General features: G+C 41.4%; 1 long non-coding RNA gene across 2 annotated transcripts; it reads right to left on the reverse strand.

Annotated features, from left to right (window-relative positions):
* Positions 1–15: 15 nt before the first annotated feature.
* Positions 16–25,508, reverse strand: LOC118600385. 2 transcript variants are annotated; one of them, XR_004950009.1, is made up of 4 exons: positions 25,438–25,508; positions 7,494–7,756; positions 3,745–3,867; positions 16–1,538 (listed from the first exon to the last, which is right to left on the reverse strand). It is a non-coding gene; the product is annotated as an uncharacterized LOC118600385 (long non-coding RNA). The 2 variants fall into 2 exon arrangements; XR_004950008.1 differs by lacking the exon at positions 25,438–25,508 and having other exon boundaries at positions 7,494–8,138.

Consider the following 25,508-nt stretch of genomic DNA (forward strand, 5'->3'; position numbering starts at 1 on the left):
GGCTGGATTCCAAGAGGGAAAGTGGAAGCTGCAAGGCCTCTTTAAGTTCTGGGCACAGAAACCCCCAAATATCAATCACTTTCCTTCACATTTCTATTGGTTAAAGCAAGTCCCAAGGTCAGGGGCATTCAAGGAGAGGCTTCACCTCTCAGTGAGAAATCAACAGAATCACATCTTTAAAGGTAAGGGCCTTAAGGAATGGCCCCTTGGAGGCTAGTTTTTACAATTTGCTCCATAGTGTTCCTCACAGGGAAGAACAATCTGACCTAATGAAGAGAGAAGTGAAATCCAAAGCTGGTGGTGAGATCTGAGCCCACTCTCCACCTTCTAGTATTTGCAAGCAGCCTCAGGCAAGTCACCTCCTGAGCTTCCTATAGCAAGATACTGTCTTTTCCTATAAAATGGGGATGCAGTGATTTAGTTGAAAAGAATAAATGAGATAAATGAAATAAAAACGTGCAATACTAACAATTTCAAATCCATATATCAACCCCGTATTGTTTTATTTATACCTTTCCTCCTAAAAAACATTTGAGGCAAATAGTGGGTGGCCGGCAGAGGGACACCGTAAAGTCCTGAAAAGAGCCGTCCTGTCTAACAGGTTTAGGTTTCCAGCTCCGCCACTCTTTAACCTGGGGAATCACTTACTTACTCTGACTTGAGCGTCTCCATCAGTAAAATTACATATTTGTGAGGATTATGGGCTTTTTTCTTTGATTTTTGTGAGGATTATCATAAAATACCTACCACAATCAGCACTAAAATGCTTTTCATCACTATTACTATTCAAACATTCAGACTGTGACAGACAAATCTGAAACATGTAACAAGCAGTCAGAATTTCTAGAAAAACACCAATTTAGTCTATACTTGGGTGGCTTTTTAAACTTAGCTTTATTTTTTAAACAAAACCAAAACTAAAACTTTTCTCTTTTTTTGTTTTGTTTTGTTTTGTTTTTAAGTTAGGGTCATCTTTTTTCTTTACAAAGCAAAAGCCCTGCTACCTAAGTCAGTTTCTGTGCCTGCAAACACAGGTTGAACATGAGAAATCTCATCCTACAGACCAAAGTAGCAGACCTCTCACCTCAGGCTGCAGGTGGCCCAGAACTGTCCTTTCTGGGCCCATGGCCTGGGCAGGGACCCAGATATCACTTATCCCATCCCAAGACTGGTCTTTCTGGTTTCCATGCTCCAGCCACTTGCCCAACACCACTCACAGGTGCCAGAGTGTCATATCTGGGTGTTTAAGCCCATGTCTTCGGCGATGCTGTCTGGCACTCAGTTGGGAAAGATGCAGTAGGGAGTCTTGCTGTTGCCATCATTTGACCTGGCTGTACCTGCTCTGATGCAGTTTGCTGGTGTTTGGATGGGCCAAAGCAGTCTCCTCAGTTCACACTGTGTTCTGATCCCCACTTCTCCCCCAGCCAAGTTCTCTTTTGCCTCTGCATGGCTCAGGCCTGAGTTCATGACCAGCACCGAAGTCAGCTGGACTTGGTTGCTCACACAAATCGATGTGGATAGCCCTGAGGACCAGGGTCCTGGGAAAAGGAGAGAGGTCAAGGAGATGACTAATGGAAAAGAAGGGATCATGACAGACTTGGCTTCTTCCAGCCCGATGTAGGTGGTTTCTATCTGATCCCTATATTCCAGGGTACTTTAGAGCAGTTAGTGGTAATGGATCCAGTGGAGGTGGAGGGGCCCGCTGGCCTCCCAGGGCAGGGTTTGGTCGAAAGGACCTTAGAGTTATAAGAGTTGGATCCAAATTCTGGCTCTGACATTTATTGACCATGTGATTCTCCTCAGCTTATTTATCTGTAAAACGAGTATCTGACAGATCAGAGGTTCTTAATCGAGTACATGTAGACCAACGAAGTGGGCCCATGAGCCCCCAGGAATGGGGTTCCAAACTCCTGTTGATTAGCATTCTCTATATAAATAAATGCAGTCTAAATGAATTTGATTTATAATAATTTTGGAACTTTTGCCATCCCATTCTAAAAACACATTCTGAGTTTTTCCAATCTAGGTGGGGCCTTCCCCACTTAGAAACTTTCATCCCAGATTGTTCAGCCAGCTTGACATTCTCTTGTCAGCATCCAAGCTCAGAGAGGAGACTGTAGGGCATCACCATGGAAAGAATATAAGGTCAGCATTAAGTTACTGCAGGAACTGTGGAGAATTCCAATAAAATTACATAGTATGAGAATCGGGCTCATGTCGTCACAAGTATATGGTTCTTGTTGAGCTAAGCTGTGGTCCTGAAAAATGTGGTCATGAAATTCTTATTTGGAAAACAGAATGTTCCTTTTAGACAATTTAGCCATTCCTTCTCCCAAGAAAGCCTAAACTAACCACACACAAGAAAGTAACATAAATAAGAGATAGTAACGTCATTAGTTTAATACAGTATACAGCCTTTCTAAATCCAAACCAGTTAGCATTTGCTTACGGCAAGCAACATTTTCAAGAAAAAAAAAATGAGTCATGCTAATGTAACAAGATAGAATGTAATGCGGCCAGCCATTGGGGTCACTATGTAGTGACACTAGACAGGTGGTAGGTGGATGAGAAAGACAGTTCTAGAACCTACTCAGCAAAAATTCTACACTAACCCCAGACTGACCCACTAGGCTTCTTTCATAACTTACTGGCAATTAGCTGAGGAAGCAATGAGACTGAGTTAATTTTCTGTCATTGCCTTGCTTTTGGCGAAGAACCCAAATGGCAAGCAAGTGCAGAACCTGTCTCCACTCTGGCCCAGAACAGCACATGTCCCCTCAAGAGAAACAGGTTTGGGATGCCCTGAATGTGAGTTCACTCAGTCATTAATTCGCTCAGTCATTAATTCACTCCACAAGCATTCTTTGGCCACTAGTTCATTTTGTCCAGGCAGGGGGGTTCTAGAGACAAGCTAACAGTATCTTTGTCCTCTGGAACTCAGAGTCCAGGAACTAGAAGTGATGACAGACCCCTCAGTAGGCCTGAAATAAATGTAGACCATCTCCACTAGAAGCTGAAAAGTAGCCACTGGGTTTTTCGAAATTAATTATTTAAAAAATAGATAAAAAGCTAGCCTTCAGTCTGCCAATGAGTCACCAACCCCTATCAGCTGGCAAGAATAAAGAAAAGAAGGCTAATTTTGTTTTTTTTTTTTAATTGCTAAAATGGAATACAAGTAGGGAAGAATATTTACCAAAACAGCATTAGGAAATCCTGCTTTCAAAAAACAAAGAGTCTATGGTTACCTAAGCCACAGATCCTTTGATAGTTGATTGTACTAAAGAACCAAATGTTTCTCTTATGGTCTCACCCTAGGGGGGGAAAAAAAAACAGACCTTGTGCTAAAGAAGAGTGGGAGCTCAGAAGAAGCTAGCAGAAAACTTTAGGTAATAAATAGCTAATGTTTACTAGGGGCTTATATGCCTTAAATTGAACTGAGCCTGTGCAGTGGACCCTGGTAGCCTAGCTTTCCTTAAAGCTCCAAAATTGGGTGTCTGTGCTTCTTGGTGGCATAGCCTAGTAATATGGCAGGAGCTTGACCCGATAGCCTGAGCTTGAATCCTGATTCTGCCATTCACACATGTGTAATTTTTTGGTAAGTTACTTAACTTTTCAAGTCACAGGATCCTCATATGTCAAAAGGCATTAGTGATCTCTTTTAAGATTGTTGGGAGAATATGAGGATTAAGTGAGATAAAAATAAAACCCATACAGAATTCCATGCTTAAGGGAAAGCAGTTTCACCTGACCGTGGTGTATGTTCCATACCAATGAGTTTCAATAAAGTTTATCCAAGAAGTTGTATGTTATCAAGAGACGTCAAAGCAGTGAAGATTTACACGTTAGCAGGTCTGATTCATTCATACTCTGTGGTAAAAAAAAAAAAAAAAAAAAAGCGTTTTTTTTAATTTTCTGGAGCTTCTTCTAATTTAATAATGGTTTACTTTGAAATACTAGAAATTGTACTTATTCACTCATTTTAACCAAGGAAATTAGTATCCTGTGTCACTACGCTTGTAATTTGAGGCGCTATGGACCGTAGGATGACTAGGCACTCTTATTTGGAGCAAAAGTCTCATCTTAGTTCAAACAATGGCTAACACCCTGAAGGTAAATAAGGATTCACACTGGACCAGTCGTGTGTGCATGTGTGCCTACTGCAAGAAACATTATTACTTACTATTTTCACAGAACTTTAGAACTAGGAACAACTCTATAGAACTATATCGAAGTCCTAAAGATCACCTCATCCAACTACCTACCTAATGCTTCAAACGGTTAGAGGAAATGAGAGCTAAGGATCCTTTCACTTTACTATTCTACGATTCTTTCATAAAGAATATTTTTTACTTGCACGCGTTTTTAATGCTCAGTCACCCATTCTGCTATATGTTTGATGTTCAGTCGATATCAAACCAATAAATTCTGAAACTTTCCAAACAGACTGAGGGGCTTAACTTGGGTTCTACATAATTCAGAGTATTGAGACTCTAAAATAATCAGCGTGTACCCTTTGAAGAGCTAATGCACACAATTTGCATTAGATCTTCAAAGGGTCTATATATAGAACAAAAAAATTGTATTCTGAGAACCATATTATCTGCAGATACAATGACCAAAAATGGTCCCCTTTTTGAAATCAGAACATGATGCTAATGTGGAAAATAAAATGAGCTCTGAGAGATATGCAAATAATGAAGTTCACCAATCTAATGCAGAAAAATTAGAGTTCACTGGTGAGTTCGTTGCTTGAACACAAACATGCAACATGCATGCATGAACAAGAAAAAGCAGTATTCTGGATATTTCCTGGGTTTTCTAACATGAATATCAATTGCTTACTCTTTATGATTGTTCCTCTATCTATTTGAAACACATTATTTCATTCCTAACTATAGAGGTATTAAATACCAGAAGTATAATAATAAAAAGTACAAGAAATTTGGTGTCAGATGCATCTGGGATCAAATTCAAATCACGATTATTACTTAGATTCCTTGAACAAGTCATTTAACTTCTCTGAGCTTCGGCTTCCTCACCTATAAGGTATAGGTATAATGCTAACCATGTAGGGTGCTCTGAGGACCAATGAAATATTAATGCAAAGAAGATACCTAAAATATTGCTGAGGGTGCAGTAAACATTCAATAAATGCTGAAATGAAGCCAGGAAAGAAATGTTCTTATCTTATTTAAAACCACTGAGGGCAGATTAAGACTGACAAAAATTATTCAGCAACAACTGCTAGGACCTCTTGAAGTCTTAGGGGAAGGATTTCAACAGATACCACAGTCTAATGGGTGTTACAGACATCCATTCATTCAATAAGTATTTGTTGAGCACCACTGTTTACCAGGAACACAGTGATGAATAGGCAAATATTAATCTAATAACCATATAAATAAATGTTAATAATGAAACTGTGATGAGTGCACAAAGGGAAGATAACTGACCTCCCAAGATTTTACAATAGTGAGGCGTCACAGAGGCATGGAGGAAGAGATACTTGGCTTGAGATCTGAAAGATGAGTGAACGAACTCCAATTAAGAAAGGAGAAGGAAGAGAATTCCAGGCCAATGATTTCAGTGGTGAGGAAGAGGAGGGACATAGGGGAGAGATAGAAAGCAAGAGCTAGAAAGGAGCAGCGAAATGAGGGCATTGTGATTATCATCATTGAAAGGTTTGAACGAAGTACTGAAGCAACGAATAGAACATTCCAAACATGGTGCAAAATGACCTAAGGAGGGGTTCTGAAACCAGTTGCATAATCTCTTTTTAACCTTTCACCCATATTGTGAATATAAACAGGTCAAAAATTATTGGACACGAACGATATGAGGAATTATGGAGAGAGTGCTGGTATGCTGTGAACCCTACCCCACTCCATGAGAGGAAGCATGGGGGCTTTGTCCTCCCCTCATGCCTAAGGAAAAGAGCTTTCCCAAGGCAACTAGGAAAGCTTCATCTGAGTACCCTAGTATTCATGGAGTAATGTGGACTGGTACCTGGGCCAGGTGAGTAGTGGACCAGCTGCTCTGATGAAACAGCAAATGCACAGTTACTGCAACAAGGGGTCAGCCTGTGAGACAATCCTGAGAAGTCCCTTTTGTTTATTTTGCTTTTAGTTCTCTTGCCCAAGTGGACATATCCAAACCAATATTACTAGGACTGATATCAAATAGTTTACTACCTAAGTTTTCTTCCAGGAGTTTTATGGTTTCAGGCTTTACATTTACATCTTTAAACCTATTTTGAGTTCATTTTTGTATATGGTATAAGAGAGTAGTACAGTTTCTTTTCTTTTCTTTTCTTTTTTATGAATCTGTCCAGCTTTCCCAACACCATTGCCTTCTTACCCAGCACCATTTTTGTTTTATGCCATGCTTGTGACGTTTTGGTGCTCTCAGGGGTACCGCTTTCAAAGACAAGCTCTCCTGGCTTCTCTTCTGAGCAAACCGTTCTTACCTAGGGCTCACCTGGAGGCTGTAGGACAACAGCTCCCTGTGTCCACAGACCAGACCCACCTTTGTAGCTACTCCTGTCGGGGTGGTCAGTTAGTGGCTTCACTGTTCTGATGAAAATTAAATATGTACTTTTACTTATTTTGTTTTGTTTGTTTTTTTTTTACTTTTAAATCTACATTCATTTTTATTTTTAATGCGTATTTCTCGTAGGTGGCATATTGTAGGGACTTTCTTTGGTACCCACTCTGATGATTTCTGCCTTTGGTTGGTGTATTTAGTCTTTAACGTAATTATCAGTAATATTGGATCTAAATCTACCATCTTGCTATTTGTTTTCTATTTGTTTTGTCTGAATATGTACTTTAAAATATGCATGTTCCTAAAAGGCCAAATTTGGTGCCAGCTTTCATATGCAAGTTGCTGTAATTTGTATCATGTCTCCTGATTCAATGAAGTTTTTCTTTAAACTTGTTAATTTAAGAAAAAACGTGTGTGTAAAAATCTCTTGTGTAGCAGAGCCAGGATTCAAACCCAAATCTGTCTGATTCTATGGTCCATGCACTTAAACAAAACCATTCAGATTTTAGTCATATTCCCAAACAGTTCTCCCCTTTTGCTTATAATTTGTGAGCAAAAATTTTCTGCCAACTACCCCTTATTAACCACCCCCCCCCACACACACACACACATAAATGACCAACAATGCAGGATTTTCCATGACCCAGGGAATAACGGTTGATGATAGAAGTGAGAAGCAATTGCCAAGAATTTTTATTTGGAGAAAACTCTCTAGAGAAGCTCTTCTCCATCCCCACCCTACTCTAGTATGTATCCCATTCTTATTTGCCTATCATTCATACAACCCCATCCAAAAAATGGGCGAGTCTTTCCCCTTATAACTTAGAAAAAAGAAAGGTCTAGAGCTGGAAGTTCATCTCCCACACCACCATCTGGTACAGACTGGGTGGTGTCCCATGAATAAAGCACCTGCAGCTTCAGAAGCACCAGGACAATAATTTTGAAATTACCTGACACACACATAGACTTAAGCTTCCTGGAGTTGTGAGCTCATTCTCCAGAGTGGAAAGAGGTAGATTATTTGCTTGTTTTCTGTCTCAAGATGGCTGCTCCTGGCCTGACCTTGTGGAGGGTTCTTGGCTTAGGGGTAGGTGATGTCACTCAGTGCTTCCTGCAGCTGTTGGAGCATGAGGAGTTGCCTCCACCTCCGGGCCCCAGGGAGAAGCTGCAGTTGAGAGCCAGTGTGTGTGGGCTTCATGACTGAACTGTTACTCTGCACGGGAAGAAAGTGTAAAATGGTATTCAACATAGCAAACGGGCTAACAGTGGTGGCCTGATTGATAGAGAGCTCATATGACCCTGAAGTACAGCCATGTCTCTTCCCCATTCTCCAGGGTGTGGTCCACACCAGGCCAAGCTCATAGTCTCTTTCGTGTCCAAGTGGTCTGCATAGATCTACTGAGTTTCTCTTACAAGAGGTCAAAAGTTACTGAATACTACCACTGGGTTAGGTTTGAAATTGTTTTTTAAATCATTTCCTTATAAGTAGTGGCAAGTCAAAGATCTGATGTTCTAGGCAGGGGTCCCCAACCCCTGGGCCATGGATGGTACCAGTTAGTGGCCTGTTAGGAATCAGGCTACACAACAGATGTGTGTGTGGTGGGGGGGGGGCGGAGGGGAAGCTTCATCTCTATTTGCAGCCGCTCCCCAGCACTAGCATCACCACCTCAGCTCCACCTCAGATCATCAGGCATTAGAGTCTCATAGGAACACTGGTCCTTGGTGCCAAAAAGGTTGGGGACTGCTACTCTAGAGCATCATTTCCCCAATTGATTACTTACAGAATCTCAATCTGCAGAATTCCTATTGTGCATTAAATAAACAAGCCAAAACAGAAATGTACTCAACTACAATTAACAAATGCTAAAAAGTATATATTTTTGGACATTGAACTGTACATTAATATTAGAGGATCAAAAATACTATTTGTTTTTAAAGTCTAGTGTTTGTCAAACATATTCGACCATGCCCCTTTCTAGCACATCTGTTTTATCGTGGAATACAGCATCCCTTGAGCTATTCTCCAGTGCATTCTATTCTAGGTAACAAGACAAAGCCACACATGGGTACTCCTTTTGAAGTCTTTTTTTTCCTTCTCATCTTAACTTGTTATTTATTCAATAGATATTAATTGAAACCATTTACTCATTCACTCACTTATGCATACATTATATTAGAAAATATATAAAATGCTTCCTGCAGTGCAAGCCTTGAGGGATTCATGATGGGGAATAAGGCACAGTTCTCATCTTTGAAGACCTCACAATCCAGTGACTAAACAAAAGCTCAGGAGAGAAACCTTGCCTGGAGGCAGGGATCTGGGCTATGTCAACAAAGAGATATAAGTGGAAACCATGAAAAGGGTACAGTTGTCCCTAAGCAAATTCAGCCCATGGCCTTCTCTCATGAAGGCTCCAGGCTTCCCCTACATTTTTCTCATCCCCAAGCAGAACAAAACAGTTCCACTCCCATAAATTTAGACAGCTGTTGACTTGAGAGGGACCTTGAGCAGACATTGTTGCAATGGAATGAGTAGGCCATAAGTTTTGGAGTCAGACAGCCAGGGTCTGCACTTATTTGCTGGTGATCTTGGTGAAGTGATTTAACCTCCCCGAGACTCAACCTCCCGATATTTGAGGTAGTGATTAGAATGACATTGTTGTCATGAAGATTGAATTGTATCATCTCTTTAAGAGAAGAATCTATTTTATCCAACAATATTTAGCCTGCAGTTAAGCCCCAAGTAAATATTAATTGAATACATGCAAAATGCTTTGCACAGTGTTGAGCACATAGAAAGCTGCAATAAATGGATAGCATTATCTTCCTTATCATTATTTTCTGCCTCTCCTCATATGGAGGAGTTTATTTTGGCTGGTGTACCAGTCAAAGTCCTGGCAGGAAACAGATGGTGCACTCCAAAGGAGGAAAATTTCATGAAGGAATCATTTGGAATAATAGGGGCAGAGTTAAGGGAGCCAGCCAGTAGGGAATGGTTAAACACTTTTGAACTAACGACATCGGAAAGATGTCACCTCTCCTAGACCTGAAGGATCAAGGAAGGGAGCTGCTACCAGAACCCTGAAAAAAAGCCATAACTGAGAGGGCAGTTGCAGAGAAGCTAAATCCTTCGGTGGAGGAGAGAGCACAGAGGAAGAAGGGAGAATGTGAACTCCACCCAGTCTCTCCTCCCAACCTCTGATCTCCTGCTAATGCCTCCAAGTGGCCACGCCCTGCTCACTGATGGCTGATGAGTTCCATTCAGGTCAGCTTCCACAGAGCGAAGTGGAGAAGGGTGGGCTGTATCTGGTGGTGTAAATGGAGAGGATTGAGGACAGCCATGATATCGCCAAAGGATTTATGTCTATATCCATTGTTCTTAATCTATGTAGTTTCTTCAGCAGATTTATACTACAAAAGATAAGATCTTTGGGGGAGGAAGGGGAACTGAGGCCAACAGGAGAGGTTGAAATTGTATCTCGTATTTCTTCCTGCTGCAAGGGAGGTCTAAGATCTGTGACCCACCTGTTCCGATTCCACAGCTATATCACAGCTTGGCTGCCCTTCCTTGTACATATAAAATCTTGCAATGGATACATGTACTTACTGTGCTCTGAAAAATGTGAAAGGTGAATTCAAGTATGAATGACATCCAGGTAAATTTTTTTTCAAGTTTTGCAATACTTGGATAATTTTTTAAATAAAAATAACTCCATTAATACATGTAATATTTCAAATATCCCCACATTTGTATATCATCTTTGTAGTGCATACTATATTTATAACAAGACTTAAATATATCCTAGATTTGAAGAAAGAAATTAGTTCACTTCTGAAGTGCTGGTATATCTGCATCAGGGGATAAGCTGTGCAAACAATCAGAAGCCAACCCTGCAGAGACCACCCAGTATTTGAAGCCTGGCAATGTTCCCTTTCCCAATACTTATAGGTAGATAGGCGGACATCCTGCTAACTGGCATCCAGGCCCACTAGCCAACAGCTCCCAGGAGACCCAAGACCTTCACTGGACATGGAACACAGTGAGTAAACACACGCTAGCCCTCCTCAGGGTCATCTTCATCTGTTAAGTACTTGCAAAGATGACTACAGTAAGACAATAACCATATTAAAGTGAAATCACACTCACAGTGAGACTTCATAGACTCCGCTTCATTCTAGTTACCTGGCCTTAAGAAAATAACAACGTTTAGAAATGGATGGCGGCAATGAGGTTAATGATGAAGCTAGCCAAGAATTATGCAGCATTGATTTTGTGCTTCAGATAAGTTATCTCAACCCCCAAAATAAGCTTTGTTGTAGATTTTATTTTATAAATGTGAGAAACAAACACACATGATATTGTTACTTTCCCAAGATAACAAAGCTAGTGAGTGGCTGAGATTGGAACTTAAATAATCTAATTCCAGACTGTACTTTTAACCATCGGGCAATTCTGCCTTTGATTATATCTCTTCACTATTCACAGAGGGAACAGAAGGGAAGAATATGCACTTTTCAAGTTAAGAGTGGCTTTCTTCAGAGAGTGAGATGAGTGGATATTTTCTTTTCTTTTCTTTTCTTTTTTTGCTCTCTTCCTGATTTTATTTAGAAATCAATAGTATATTAATTTCATAATGAAAAATATAAACTTTATGTCAAAAGCCATAATTGGGGGCCAGTCCTATCATGGAAAGATGAGCACCCTGTGCCCATTCCTCCCTCAGGCTACTACTGCAAACACTGCACAGAATGGAGACCAAATAAAGACCCACACATATCTGATCAATTGATCTTCAACAAATGTACTAAAGCTATTCAATGAGGGAAGAATAGCTTTTTCAACAAATGATACTGGATCAACTGGATATCCACTGTGGCGGGGGCAGGGACAGGGAATAAAGATTAACCCTTAGCTCTCGCCACTAACTTGAAATGGATCATAGACACCCATGTAATACCTAAAATTGTAAAACTTTTAAAAGAAGATAAAAGGGATAAGCTTTGTGACTTTGGAGTAGGCAAAGTTTTCTCAGATAGAAAATGAAAAGAATAGAGACTATTTAAAAAATGTTTTTGAATCAGTGCCACTTCATCACAATTAAAAACTTTCATTCTTTGAAAAATATTGAGAAAATATACAGGCAAGCCACTACCTGAGAGAAAATCATATTCTAAGCACTTATACCCAGAATATATAAAGAACTCTTACAATTCAATAAGAAAAAGACAACCTAATCTCCTTAATGGGCAAAAAAAACTAAACAGATACATCAAAAAAGAGGAACTATGTAGGGCCAAAAACACATAAAAAGATGCTTAATATTATTCATATATCATCTTAGAATTGTGAGTTAAAACTACAAAAAAATGTCAACACACATAAATTAGAATGACTTAAATTAAAAAGACCAACCATACCAAGTATTGGCAGAGTGACTGGAAGTCTCATAAACTACTGGTAGAGATATAAAATGATACATTTTTTTAGAAAAAATTTTGGCGGTTTTTTCAAAGTTTAAACATAAACCTATCATACAACCCAGCCATTCCACATCTAGGTATTTACCCAAGATAAATTAAAACATGTGTCTACATAAAGACTTATTCTGAATGTTTATAGCAGCTTTATGAGGATGGAGGAAGGGATGTGTTCAAATGGGAGCGAGAGAGCTTTTGTGAATGATGGAAACGTTTGCTATCTTCACTGTGGTGATGGTTTCATAAGTATAGCTGACCCTCGAGTAACATTGGGTTTAAACTGGATAGGTCCACTAATACACAGATTTTTCACAATAAATACTGTAAATGTATTTTCTCTTATGATTTTCTTAACATTTTATTTTACTATAAGAATGCACATAATACATGTGTACATATATATAATACATATAGCATACGAAATATGTATTAATCCACTGTTTATGTTATTGATAAGGCTTCCAATCAGCTGTAGACTATTAGTAGTTAAGTTTTGGGAAGGCCAAAATTTATTATGGATTTTCGACTGTGCACAGAGTTGGCACCCCTAACTCCTGCACTGTTCAAGGGTCAACTGTATATGCATTTGTCAGATTTGTCAAATTGTACACTCAATGTATGCAGTTTGTTAATACATCTGCAAAGTTGCTTAAAAAAAATATTTTCTGCTGAGCTCCTGGTCTCAGGAACTAGATAGCAATGGTAGCTTCGGCACCAGTATGCCAGTTTGCTCTTCCTCATAGAGAACCTTCTGGGCTTCCCATGGCTGGTCTGATTCACCATCCTGGGCAGCTCCTTTTATCTTGCTCTTTGCCTTACAAGTTGGTCTTTCATTTGTATAGCCCTTTGATTTTTTTCCAAAGGTTTTACTACAGTGTAGTCATATGCGTGCATTAACTTACAAGAATTCAACTATAGACATGAGACAATAAAGAAAAGCAATTACTGTATTACAAAAAAAAAAAGAGAGAAACAATGTCTGTGATGCAAGTGATTCCATCAGCCTTTCCATTTCATGAGTCTGAGACGGGGGAAGGGACTGTCCTCTTCCTCCAGATTCCCCATATGTCTCTCATTTTAGGAGTATCACATCATTTGAAGTGAAAACCTAATGTTTAAAAACATGTTTTTGTACAACACAACCTCTAAAACAAACTGACTGCTTTATCTCACACGCAGCTGAAGATACAATGACCTGTCCCAGAAATGGAGAAAATACTAATTGTGTTGGAATCACCTTTAAAATAAGAATACTTGTACCACACTTAATTGTCATCATAGGTTCTGACTCTAGGACCTTTATATAAGAGGAAACTTTATCTGTTTTACTTTTTAGAACAACCCCATGAAGTGGCTGGGGCAAGTATTATACATTTGACAGATGAGGAAATGGAGCCTGAGTAGATTGTGACTTGCTAGTTACATAGCTAATAAAGAACAGTATTCCAAGAACCCACGTCTTCAGACAGCAAGTCTAAGATTCCTCAAACCATATCACCACCTCCACATGTTGCCATTTTGCTTATCGGACAAAAACATTACTTATAGCCTGGATTTGCCTGAGTCTCAAGAAGAGTTCTCACAGCCGTTCTAAGTTATTTTCACTATGTGATTAGAAGTTTCTGCTAATAACTCTTGGCTCTTTCTTAATATTGTCTTCTCTCTTAATTAAGAAGGAAATTATATTAAGCCAAACATGGTAGCCTTGTGACTCTTACTTGCCAATCATAATCAAAATTTAATTCACAATCAAGCTGTCAGTTATCCAAGCTTTGCAAAGAAAGAACACAGATGAGGCCAAATTCTAATGGTGAATCCACAAACTCAGAGGAACCAACATCCTGGGCAAGTCTCCAATTTTCCCAGAGGCAAAGGAAAGGGTCTGGTACATATCTAAACCTACCATATGTCAGGCACTTCTGAACATCAATATACATATTACCATCTGTACACATTGTAGCTGCAGCTCTTAATAAGGGCTGAGGGATTTCAACTACAACATGGAGAATACCCCTTCTTCTAAGGATCTTTAAAAAAAAAAAAAAAAACATTTCTGCATGGGGAGTTCAAAAGGTTGAATACAATGACCTTTAAAAATAATTTATACTCTAAAAGTCTAAAAACAAACTGTCCCCAATCCATTAACCAACACATGGCTTGCCACTAAAAATCATTTTGCAAAGTTTCAGGGGTGACAAGGATTCTGGCTACTGCCCAAATCTTCATTGATGGAGCCTCGGCACTAAACAAATTCAAGTTTAACAAGCGCCACTGTTCCAGGTGTGACAACTAGGATAGAAACCATCCCATGTCTGACCCAGATGAGAAACTGAGACTGGTTACCCCAAACAGTTAGGAGGCAAACACTAGAGGGAAAAAGAATATGCCCTGAAGAGTTATACTTTAAATAGGAACACGTTTCCTGCTTACATGAATTTCCATCCTCTAAAAAAACACAGGAGGTTAGCATGGCCAATTTACACACATAACTTCACAAATATGGTAGCAATCTCAATTACCTTGGGCTAAGACTGAAGATTTTCTACCAGCTCTAATGTTTGGGGCTACAATGCTTATGCTTACTCATTCTCTCACTAGATTCAGCTGCAGCCTAGGAGAAATCAGAAACGTGATGAGATGTGATAGTTAAGAGAGATGCACAGCAGAGAATGCTAATGTCCCTTGTCTGCTTGTACATGCATCTCAGAGCAAGAAGGAAAATGCAGTAACATTAAGGTGTGGCGATTTGTTTACAAAGTCTTGTCCAATAGGCACCAGGCCTGAGGCTTAGTCCATGGATTTTTTTTGGTTGCAGTATTGTCTTTTCAAATTAAGGGGCCATTCTACCTATACCTCCAATTTCCTTCCCTCTGGCCCAGTAGCAAACCAGGACCATAAGAAACGGGCCACTAATGATCTTCGGGTAAAGGAATGTCAGAAAAGCAAACAAATTGCTTTCTCCTATTGTGTTCCTTTCTTCAAGAAAAGAAAGTAAGAGAGGAAGACTTAGAACTAAACACAGAAATTTTCCAACAATACTTATCCAGTCAGCTCCTACGAGGTATCACTGGCTTTAAAAACACCGTTCAGGCTTGAGTGTAGCTCAGCTCGTATGTATGCAACCGAGCTCTGTGCAAAGCTGCCATTGCATTTTTTCAGGGGTTTTTCTGCTGCCTGAAAGGCACATGGAGTGAAATGCAAAGCACTCAGTGGCCTTGGCCAGGTGGGAGGAGCAGAGAGAAAGACAGAGCAGTATTGTTTCTCAAATGTGATTTAAAAAAAAAGAGAGAGAGAGAGAGGAGGGGCGCTTTCCCTAGGGCATAGACTGCAGAAATTCTCACAGAACCTGAAATGCAGAACCTTTGGAGATGGTTCCCTGAAGAGGGGCAATTGGCACCAGGTTTCATTTACCGAAGGCCATGTATCACTAAGACTTCTAGCCACTCAAGGTCAACCTTATTTTACCAAATGCACTGCATTTCCCAAAGCCTAAAGTACTCAATGTGTAGATGGAGAAAGTGAGGCACAAATACAGCTCAATGTCTGCCCAAGGTGTTCCTTCTGGTGTCAATCCTAGAGCCAAGACAAGACTCCATACTTTCCAGGCTTCCAAGACAGGCTAACTGTTGATCATCCTGTCCCAGAAAAAAAAAAAAAAAAAAAAATCAAGGGGGAAAATATGCATACTGGACTTCTTGGTGTTGAGAGGTAAACTGTACGTGATTTATTCCCATGACCCATTTTTGGTCATTCAACACTTAGTAAGGGACATGTTTTAATCCTGCTCCCTGCTCAGGTGTATATCAAAATGATGTTCTAGATAGAGAGTGAGACTATCCTGCCAAGAACAGCCTCACCTCAGCTCAGCTTTACTAGTCTCCATATGTCCTCACCTGGTAAATCAACTTGTAAATGTGGCAGTCAGGGGCCACGAGTGTTGAAGAGCTGCTGGACCAAATGCTTTCATTAGATTTCATTGCACTCTAATTAGTTTACTTCCTCATGTCTTGGTCTGGACTAGACCATTTTGCCAATTAGAAAGTAGGAAAGCCAGCAGGTATCTCTCTCTGCGGCATGTCCTACCAGTTACCAGCCAACCCACAACAGTTAGAATTCCTAGCCAGGCGTCCTCCTATTACCAGTGGGCAGGAGTGATGAGTAGTTGTGTCTTCCATGGCTGCGTTGTTTTTGTCTAAGTGTCCGATGTCTTACAATACTCATTTAAAATAAGGTACAATGACAGCATTATCAAATAAAGTCTGGCAAACGAATTCAAGAATGAAGTGTGTGTGTGTGTATGTTTCCTCAATTTAGATCTACAGTGTCTTGAGAAAAAAAAGATAATTTCTTTTATGTAACATAAGTTGCATTTAGATTATGGAAGCACTATTTATAAGTTTATGCCATCGATATATTTATTTCTCAATCCTTGAGCCCCAAATACCTGGGAAACTTGGCATCCCATGGAAAACTCACTATAGCATGGCCTAAGTGCTTGGAGTTTGTCTTATAAGAAAATTTCTTCATTTGGTGAAATTATTTAAATGTGACTATGGTTGTAATACTGAAAAAAGAAAACTGCTTAAAAATTCTTCTTGTGGGAGATCTGAGTTTATGCCTTTGAAGGAATAGCATCTCTTGCTGGGTTAAAATATAGTTTTTTAGCAAAATATGTGCTGTTCCAAATCCTTTTAAATGGGTTCAATATTCACCTCTACGTGTAATGTCTAAATGAGAAGACATTTTTAGTTCATGTGCCAGTAAATGTGACAGCTTAAATGATAAGTCAGGAAGAGATAAATTTTATTATTAGAGAGGCACAGTGTCAAATTTTTTAATGTTTTTAATTAATACTTATAAAAGTTTAGAAGCAAAAAATGGGCTCACAGTCTGATTCCTGAGCCCACACACAACCATTCCACTTAGCACAGGCTTGTCACACACCAGGCCGCTTTTTAAAAGTTAGTACCGATCCCTGTTTACTTTTTCTCATCAAAGGAGATGATGACTTCAGAATCTTTATTAACAACAATAAATAATGATTGTGCTCCCATGTGTTCAGGGCCTGTGCTAGACTCTGGGATGCAGAGGTAAAAAGACAGTCCTGAGGGCCTGCGAATCTATAGAACAGGTGTCCAAATAGACAACCTGCAGTGCAAAGCAGCCCAGGGCAAGGGCATATGAGAGGCACAGGCAGATCCTCCGAGGAAAGCTGAGGCCTTCTGGAAGCTTTTTGGAGGAAGACTTGAGCCCTTGAAAAAGAGAAAGAGGCAGGCACAGACCAAGGACAGCACAGCAGAAGAGACAAATGGTTGGGGCAGTGGTTTGATGATTCGAACACAGGCAGTGGTTAGAATGTGCACAGTAGATTGAGGAAATAAAGCCAACCATTAAGCGGGATAAAAGAACTCGCAAAGGAAAGACCTGAGATGTGAAGGGAGAAAGGCAAGTGAAGGCACAGCCTGCAGAAGTCTTGAAAGCCAGGCTCGTGAGCAACAAGTACGAACCGGATGCTACTTTATTAAACTTTCATCAACCTCTTATCAGCATTAATTCAGGAAAACTTAGTGGACTGTTTTATTTCTTTAGGTTTTTGTTTTTGGTGTTTTTTACTGCCCTTAAGCTTTACCCTAAAATTTGAGCTTGATATGGTCAGCCATAAGGAAAAAATTCAAGAGATTACAGGTTCTGTAGCTGCTACTGAAGAATAGGAATTCCAAAGCCTTAATCACATGATAAAGCAGCAACACAATTCCCAGAACAGGTCAATAAAAGAAACAGTAATTGAATACTTTTCTTGACCACATGAGGCACAGATCCAATTCTATCTCTATTTTAAGTTGATATTTTTCCTGACAATCTGCTTTTTTCTGATCCTGAGAGAAATATCTAGTGGATTAGTCACCTGCCTTTTTGGTGTGAAAATGGCTTACTTATATTCCCAGAGAATTTTGTAAGTCGCAAAATGCTTAGGTGTGTTCCATTGGATCAGCACTACTGTCTCACGTGGTAGGTAGGAATGCCAGCATTATTATTGTCCCCATTTTACCGATGAGGCAGTTGAGCTTCAGACACACTATATGACTTATACTGTCACCTAGTTCAGGTCAGACTTGGATCTCAAACCCCTGTATCTACGGGGACTGTGCAAGGACTTGATCAAAATCTCACCCTTTTTTCTAGAGCCTATTGCTTAATATTTTGCCATTAATTTCTTCAAACTTTGAGAACTTTGTGGTTTTCTCCAGTCCACATTTAGACTATATCTAGCCCCACGGAAGAAAATGTTATGCCTTGTTCTGTGACTACCACTTGGTCAGAGTTAATGCTTACTACTTTAAACATTATTTCCTTGATCCTCCATAACACCTCTAGAATATAGAAACTGGTATCCAAATTTGCAGACGTAAAATAATATTTAGAGGGATCAAGCTTTTTGACCAAGCTCAAATCAGCTAGTAATTGACAAAGTGGGAATTCCAAAGCCCTCAATTACACCTGTAGAAAATTGCCCCGATGGAGGTGAGAAATTGGGAAGCAATGATTCTCAAGGTGTGATATCCGGCTCCCTGCCTCAGAATCACAGAAGGTTCCTGTCAAAAGTTCAGCTTCCTGATCCAGAATGTCTGAAGCTGAAACATAGGCTAGGGTATCTCCATCTTTATAGTCTCTCCAGGTGACTTTCGACAGCACTAAAATCTGAGAAATACTGGCAGGAGGTCAAGTCAGGGAATGGTATAGTTAGTTGACCCAAAGAATTTGGGACAAATAAAGGAAGTGTGGTGGTCGGGGAAGGGCAGGGGAGAGGATGTAGGTTAGAGCCAAGTGCTAGAGGATTCTGAATGGAGAAGGAAAGGAATTAGAGAGAGGGATCTTCGAGGGTTTCATGTATGTTAGGAAGAGAGACTAGCTTTGGTTCAGGAAAAAGATCGCTAAATTAAGAAGCTATTGACCTGTCAATCAACACAGCTGCCTTATCTCACTTCTTCTGCAAAGGAAGGACCCCAATTTTGGAGTTACGACTGGGTCCTGTTCCCAGTTCTGCCACTAACACACTCTGCGACACTGGGCTGATCGCTTAACGTCTAGGACCTCATTTCAGCATCAGTAAAATCAAGCAGTGGGACCACATGATTGGTAATGTGTCATTCAATGCCAAATTTATTTTTCTGTTTCCTTACTCTCCTTTCAGCTCGAGGGTCTCTATCAATGGTTTTAGCATTACTTCCCCTCAGCAATGTTTTTTGAAAGGCCTTAAAGCCACAGGAATCCTGCGAAGAGAAATTACTTAAGCCCAGGTCTTGGTGGAGGACCTGGGCTCCAGCAGAATAAGGGCCACCGTGGATGGCTGGATGTGGCTGCAGAGCCATCACATCTGAGGGCACCCAGCATCTGACAGCCATCCCTAGGGAGAGAATTTCCAAAGTCAATATTTCAATAATGCCCTGACTTCGATAAAGACCTGAGCACCCATTATAATGGGTTGACTGATGTTTGTCACATTGTCACTTAGTATCCTTTTGGTTGGCTGCAGAAAGCTGGAGAGACATTGCTTTGGATATGGGGGCAAGCAGAGGACTGGGGCCTGCGTCCTGCAGTCTGGCTTAGAAACGGGAGAGGCATGATCCAATCAAGGCAGAAGCTGAATTAAGTGAAAATGCATTGCAAGCCAAAATAATGGTAAATAATTTTTATTTTATGGATATGCCTGGAACCAAACAGTCTCCTTGAAATGGAAGGGGAAATTTTCTTTCTACTCCCTTCTGAATCACTTTGTTCAGCATATATAAAAGGCATCAGTCTCTAGCCAATCTCAGCCCTTAAAGTTGCCAAAGAGGTTTCGCAATGCAGTATCAAGAGCACCCAGGACTGACAGGAGAGCTGACTACTGGAATTTGGAGGACTACTTTACTCACTCAGGATAAGAAAAAAAATAAAAAGCTCAATTCCTTTTATACTCGTTTACCGGGGCCACCATAACAAAGTAACTGGGCAGCTTAAACAACCAGAACTTATCGCCTCACAGTTCTGGAAGCTGCAAGTCCAAGATCAGGCTGTCAGCAGGGTTGGTTCCTTCTGAGCACTGGGAGGGAAAGATCTGTTCCAGGAACCTCTCCTTGACTCATAGGTAGCTCTCTCCTCTGTGTCCTCAAATCATCTCCCCTTTCTTTATACATGTCTTTGTGTCCAAATTTCCCACTTTTTTACTCCTTAAGGATACTAGTCGTATTGGATTAGGGCCCATGCTGATGACTTCATTTTACTTGATTACCTCTATGAAAACCCAATCTCCTAATATGGTCACGTTCAGAGGTCCTGTGGGGGTTAGGATTCTAACATATCTATTTCTTTGGGGTGGGAACATAACTTTTCAAAGATAGCTTCATGGCTCCAAAGGGAGGTAAGACCATCCAGATTAATGTTTTTTCATAGATGTAGCACACTAGAGGTGGGAGAGAGTGGTGAGGGAAGGGATTAAATCAGAGTAGGATAGGCTCTGATTGGAGGAGTTGAAGGAGTTCCTATGTAACACACTGAGGGAATGGGAAGGTGCCGTGTTCTCCACAGAGGGTGATTTAGCAAAGAGCCAGACGCAAGGGCTTTATCAGTGAGTAGCCCTAACATACTGCAAGGGCCAGCTGAGGTGAGCAAGCTCTGCACAGGGACCCAGGGACCAGACCCATCTACTAACTGGCACCACACATGCATCTGAGGTCCACTCCCCACTCCTGTGAGGCCCCACCACCATCTTCTTGGAGAAAAGAAATGGTAGGAGTAGAAATCTGAAAAACTGAGAATTTACCCCCATAGGTGACTGCTTTAAATTAAAAGACGCTTTTCAACCAGAAGCGCTACAGATGATTTTACTTGTAAGTGGAAACACTAAGAAAGTGTTTTCTTTTCTACATATCTGGGTGAGGGTGCTGGAGCAAGATTAAATTCATTGCAGAAAATTAAAAATTACCTTTTCATATATATATATATATAATTAATAAGATAAAGTTGTCAACCCCCATTCCTACTACAGAAGGAGGAGTTACAAAAACCAAGTGAGGGAATGTTTTTGGGGAGCAGCTGAAAATCTAACTTCTGAACGGAGGAGGGGATGAAATAAAAAAGTGAGATGAACACCCACAATAGGTGGATAGGCATTTGAGGACTGGGGACATCTGCAATGACATTAAGCTATGTCTCAGTGCTCATGAGAAGATGCCTTCACTATTGCCAAAAGCTATCCCATGTAATGTCTCAAGTATCCTGTGTGACAATAATGGCCAGTCTTCCCCACCACCATCCCTCTCACAAGTCCACTGTGAAGCTGCAAGTCCACTATGGGTTTCCATCTTAACCTCTCCTCCTGCCTCTGGATTTTAGCCATTCCCCTTCAATCTGTGCATTCACTCTTCTAAGAGCAGAATCCTAAAGCACTCAAAACAGCCACATATTAAATGCCTTCTCCAATGACAGTTCATTGCTTGGAAGGAAGCTTTCTATCAGCAAGAGAGCTAAGCAGGCAACAACTTTTGGAGAGGCGATAACATCAGGATTGGAGAATGGAGCTCATGCCAAATTTCAGCAGAGAGCCCCTGGGGCCTGAAGTGACTATGTATTTGCTTTGGCAGTGGTTTTCTCAAGCCACAGAGCACCATTTATGGGAAAGCAAATGGAAGCCAGTGGGCAAGTGAGCCAGGAGAGCAAAGAGGCAGCTGTGAGTTTCAGAGCTGGTATTGAAGGTAGTGCCCAAGGGCGCTGCCATGGACACTCACCTCCAAGGGCACTCATCTCTAAGGCAGTTCAGCACAGCAAGCAGCAACTTTCTACCTTGTTTATGCCTGATCTTTTTTCTCCCATTCTAATCGAAGGCTGAAAACAACCCTGAACTAGTTCTGTGTCTGTGTTGTTGCTTACAGCTTGTGTGTCTGGGCCCTGATCACAGATGTGGAACTTGCGAACAGACAGGTCTGTAGTCCCTGCCTCTCACTCCCACCTCCTCCTCGGCACACTTCTTTTCCTTCAGACAAGGTCGTGCTGTTGGGCTCAGTGTCAGGTTGGCAGGGCTCCTTGTGGCAGTGACTAAGAGGGTCTGCAGCTGTGGAATCTTCTGCTCCCTGCCAAAGCCCACCTGGCCTCTCGTAAACAGCATTGGGAGCCAAGGGGCAGAGAGACGCCTTTGTGGAGTCAACATGTCTGCCTCTGAGTGTGACTGTCTAATGCCTACCACCCCTGCATGAAGACAGGAAGGATGAAGGAAAGGAGAGTGGAGGAAACAAGATCAAGAGAGAGCCAGAGGACCAGAGGAGAGGAGCACAAGAAGAAAGGGCTCCGAGGACGGTTCACAGACTTCACACTTGTGCCCAGGAACAGCCTAGCCTCCAGCATTGAATCTCAGTGTGAATGCTGTGGTCTTCATCTGTCTCCCCTCTAGCCCAGAGGAGCAACTTACAGGAGGAGAGTGGGGCTTATTCATCTCTGGATCTCCAAGGCCTAGCACTGTGTGGTTAATAAGTGTTCCCCACTGCCCTGGGCAGCTGACACATCACATGGCAAATGTACTCTCAGGATCCAGCTAGCCAGCTCAGATGCTTCTGTTGCCACATGGCAGACATAACCCCTCCCGGTCCTTCCTCCCCCACCTCCTGTCATGCACTTCTCCTTGACTGGAGGTGAAAGAGCAGTCCTGCAGCAAGAGATAGGTCTTCTCAGAGGTTTGCATGTGCAGAGGGCTCTCTAAACCACTATCCCAGAACATCTTGTCAAAGAGAGGTGTGGAGACCAAAGCCCCTCTTTGTTTTCCAGGGAGATCTCCTTCGTATCGTGTATCTCCTATTAATTACCGATGGGGATATTAGGTCCTACAGATGTAGAGACTGGGCAAGCTGCTTCAGGACTATAGAGAATAAATAAAACTCGTTAAGATGGAGCAGGCTCAGATCATGGCAGGGAGCAAGTTCCTCCAGAAATGTGACTCCTGGCACCCTGTGAGAGAATCCTGGGACCCCCAAAAGAGCCTCACAGCACCTGGGGCCACTCTCTGCTGTGGGCTGAGCTCCATCTACAGTGAGGTCATACCAGGTCCCAGGTCACCACAACCCAGTGCACGGGTGCAGTCCTGCGCCCACTGCTGCTGGGCTCTGTGACTGAGGCTACACGGGCTAAGCGACCCCACTGTTCTCATCTGCAGCAAAAGGACTGGGTTAAACCCATCATTCCAGGGCCTTCCAACACTGAAGTCCTAAGATACTGATGCTGAAGGAATAGATTTATCGTCACTCAGCTTTCTTCAAGGTTTCTACTGAGTAAGCCACTGTGTTTTATGTTCCAGGAGCCTCAAAGATCTCAGCAGTAACAGAGGAGTCTCCCTCTTCCTCCTCCTCCCCCTCCTTCTCCTATCTCTTTCCCTCTTTTCCCTCCCTTTCCCCTCCCTCTTACACCTCTTTCTAGGTCTGCCTTTCCTTCAGAGACCAGCAGAGACTAAATTCCCACTGAAGCTCTCACAGCAATTTCCACCTCTGCCTCTCACTGTCATTTAGCAGCAAGCCTCTGGCCTACTGTTAATGACCCTTTAGCACCTTGCTGCTCAGATGCTACTCAAATTGTGGTTCTTAGACCAGCAGCCTCAGCATAAATTGGGAGTTTGTTAGAAATACAGGCTCCGTCTCAGACTTATCCAATCAGAATCTTTATTTCAACAAGCCCCCCCCCCCCCGTTGATTGTTATATACTGTCTAGTTTGAGAAGTGTTAATTTATCAGACTTGTTGTCAAACTGGTTATACATGAAATCACCTGGGGAGTTTTAACAACTAATGATGCTCAGGTCCCACATCTAAAAATTCAGATTTAATTGGTGCGGGGTATGACATAGGCGCTGAGGGTTTTTAAATTTCCCCAGGTAATTCTAATGGGAAGCATGGCTTGAAAGTCACTGCTTTATCATATCTCTCCAAATGGCTCTTCTTTCATTCAATATCCAGTTATCAAACAAAACAATTACTGGCTCTCTTTACGTTATAGATTTTAAATCAATGTTCCATGCTGCTAATTCTAATGAGTCCCAAATTTATATCTTATATATCTTCCATGGAGCTCAGGGATCTAGGGAAGGAGGCGGTAGACACAGGCCCAGCCCAGGAACTAAGAGTTTTTCAACCACAGCCTGGAGTCCTAGTAGAGGGCAGAGCAAGGACCTATCATTTCATATCTGGGCAGGATAATTTCAAGGACAATTCAGGCAGATGATTGGCCGAAGCTCATTGTTGTTCCTGATTAAGAATCTATAGCTCCTCACAGAAGGCTCTGAGCTCTTTTCCTCCCTTTGGATCAAGGCCCAGTGGGTGAAACCTTTGGATGAACACCCTGATACCAGCAAGCTCTAATCACATGAGCACAGTCCAACCTGGGCCCTGTCCAAGAATGACAACACCAAGTAGCAGGAGTCAGGATAGCCAGCTGCCATCTACGGAGGAACCAAGTCTCAGGGAAGCTGGGCAAAAGGACTCTGCTTACATCACAGGAAAGTCAAGGAACAGAACAGGAAGGCACAGTTCAGAGTTTTCTGAATGCGAGACCATTTCTGGTCCAGAAGATTCCTCTCATTTCTCAAGGAATGGGCTGCCTGCTTAGGTCTTCCCAGATTATTGGACCTTAATAAGACTTACTCCTTTATATGGAAAACTGGCTTACATTGCAATGTAAGTCAGTCCATTTGTTAATAAAATTTGATAGTCCCAAAATGGAGGTACAAAGAAAATGGTAAAACATGTCCATAATAATCTTTCTTAAAAGTACAGACACTCATCCACCAGATGCACTTGCATAGAAGAGAGGCAATGCGTAAAAGTAGCTGTGTGACCTTAAATAAGTCACCTCCCTAATCTGGGCCTCGGTCTCCCTATAGGTTAAAAAAAAAAAAGATTCAATTAGATGATTTCTAATTTCCTATTTTAACATTCTATGTCCTATCTAAAGGCTGATACTTTAATTTCAAAGCCTTGAAATAACTGCTACAATTCCAAAATTTGATGACATGCTTAGTAATGGTTGGATCTTGGTCCACATTCCCATTGGCTGTGAATTTGTATAAAATTGTAGAGAGGCTGTACAAAAGAGATGATACAGGCAGGATAGGGTATTATCTGTCCTGACCAGAGGTTTCTGAGGGTCTTGTTTTGCTTTCATTAAGAAGCAAAGGTGAATGAACTCCCTGAGCCTACTCGAATCAGGCTGTCACCTCGGCCTCTCCACCAAGAAAGCCCTTTCCAATGTCACTGATAATTTTTACATTGCTAGAACCAGTGGTACAGCTTATCGACATCTTACTACACCTCTCACCATCATTCCTCTCTCATCCTTGAAATTCTCCCTCCCTCTAGCTCCCTGGACACACACACACACACACACCTGGTTTTTCTCCTACCTCTGTCGCTGCTCCTACTAGGTCTCCTTTGCTGGTTTCTCCCTCCCCAATCACTTAGTGTTACAGTGCCC

Source organism: Rousettus aegyptiacus, unplaced genomic scaffold, assembly GCF_014176215.1.
Source record: "Rousettus aegyptiacus isolate mRouAeg1 unplaced genomic scaffold, mRouAeg1.p scaffold_m13_p_3, whole genome shotgun sequence".
Classification (NCBI taxonomy): Eukaryota; Metazoa; Chordata; class Mammalia; order Chiroptera; family Pteropodidae; genus Rousettus; species Rousettus aegyptiacus.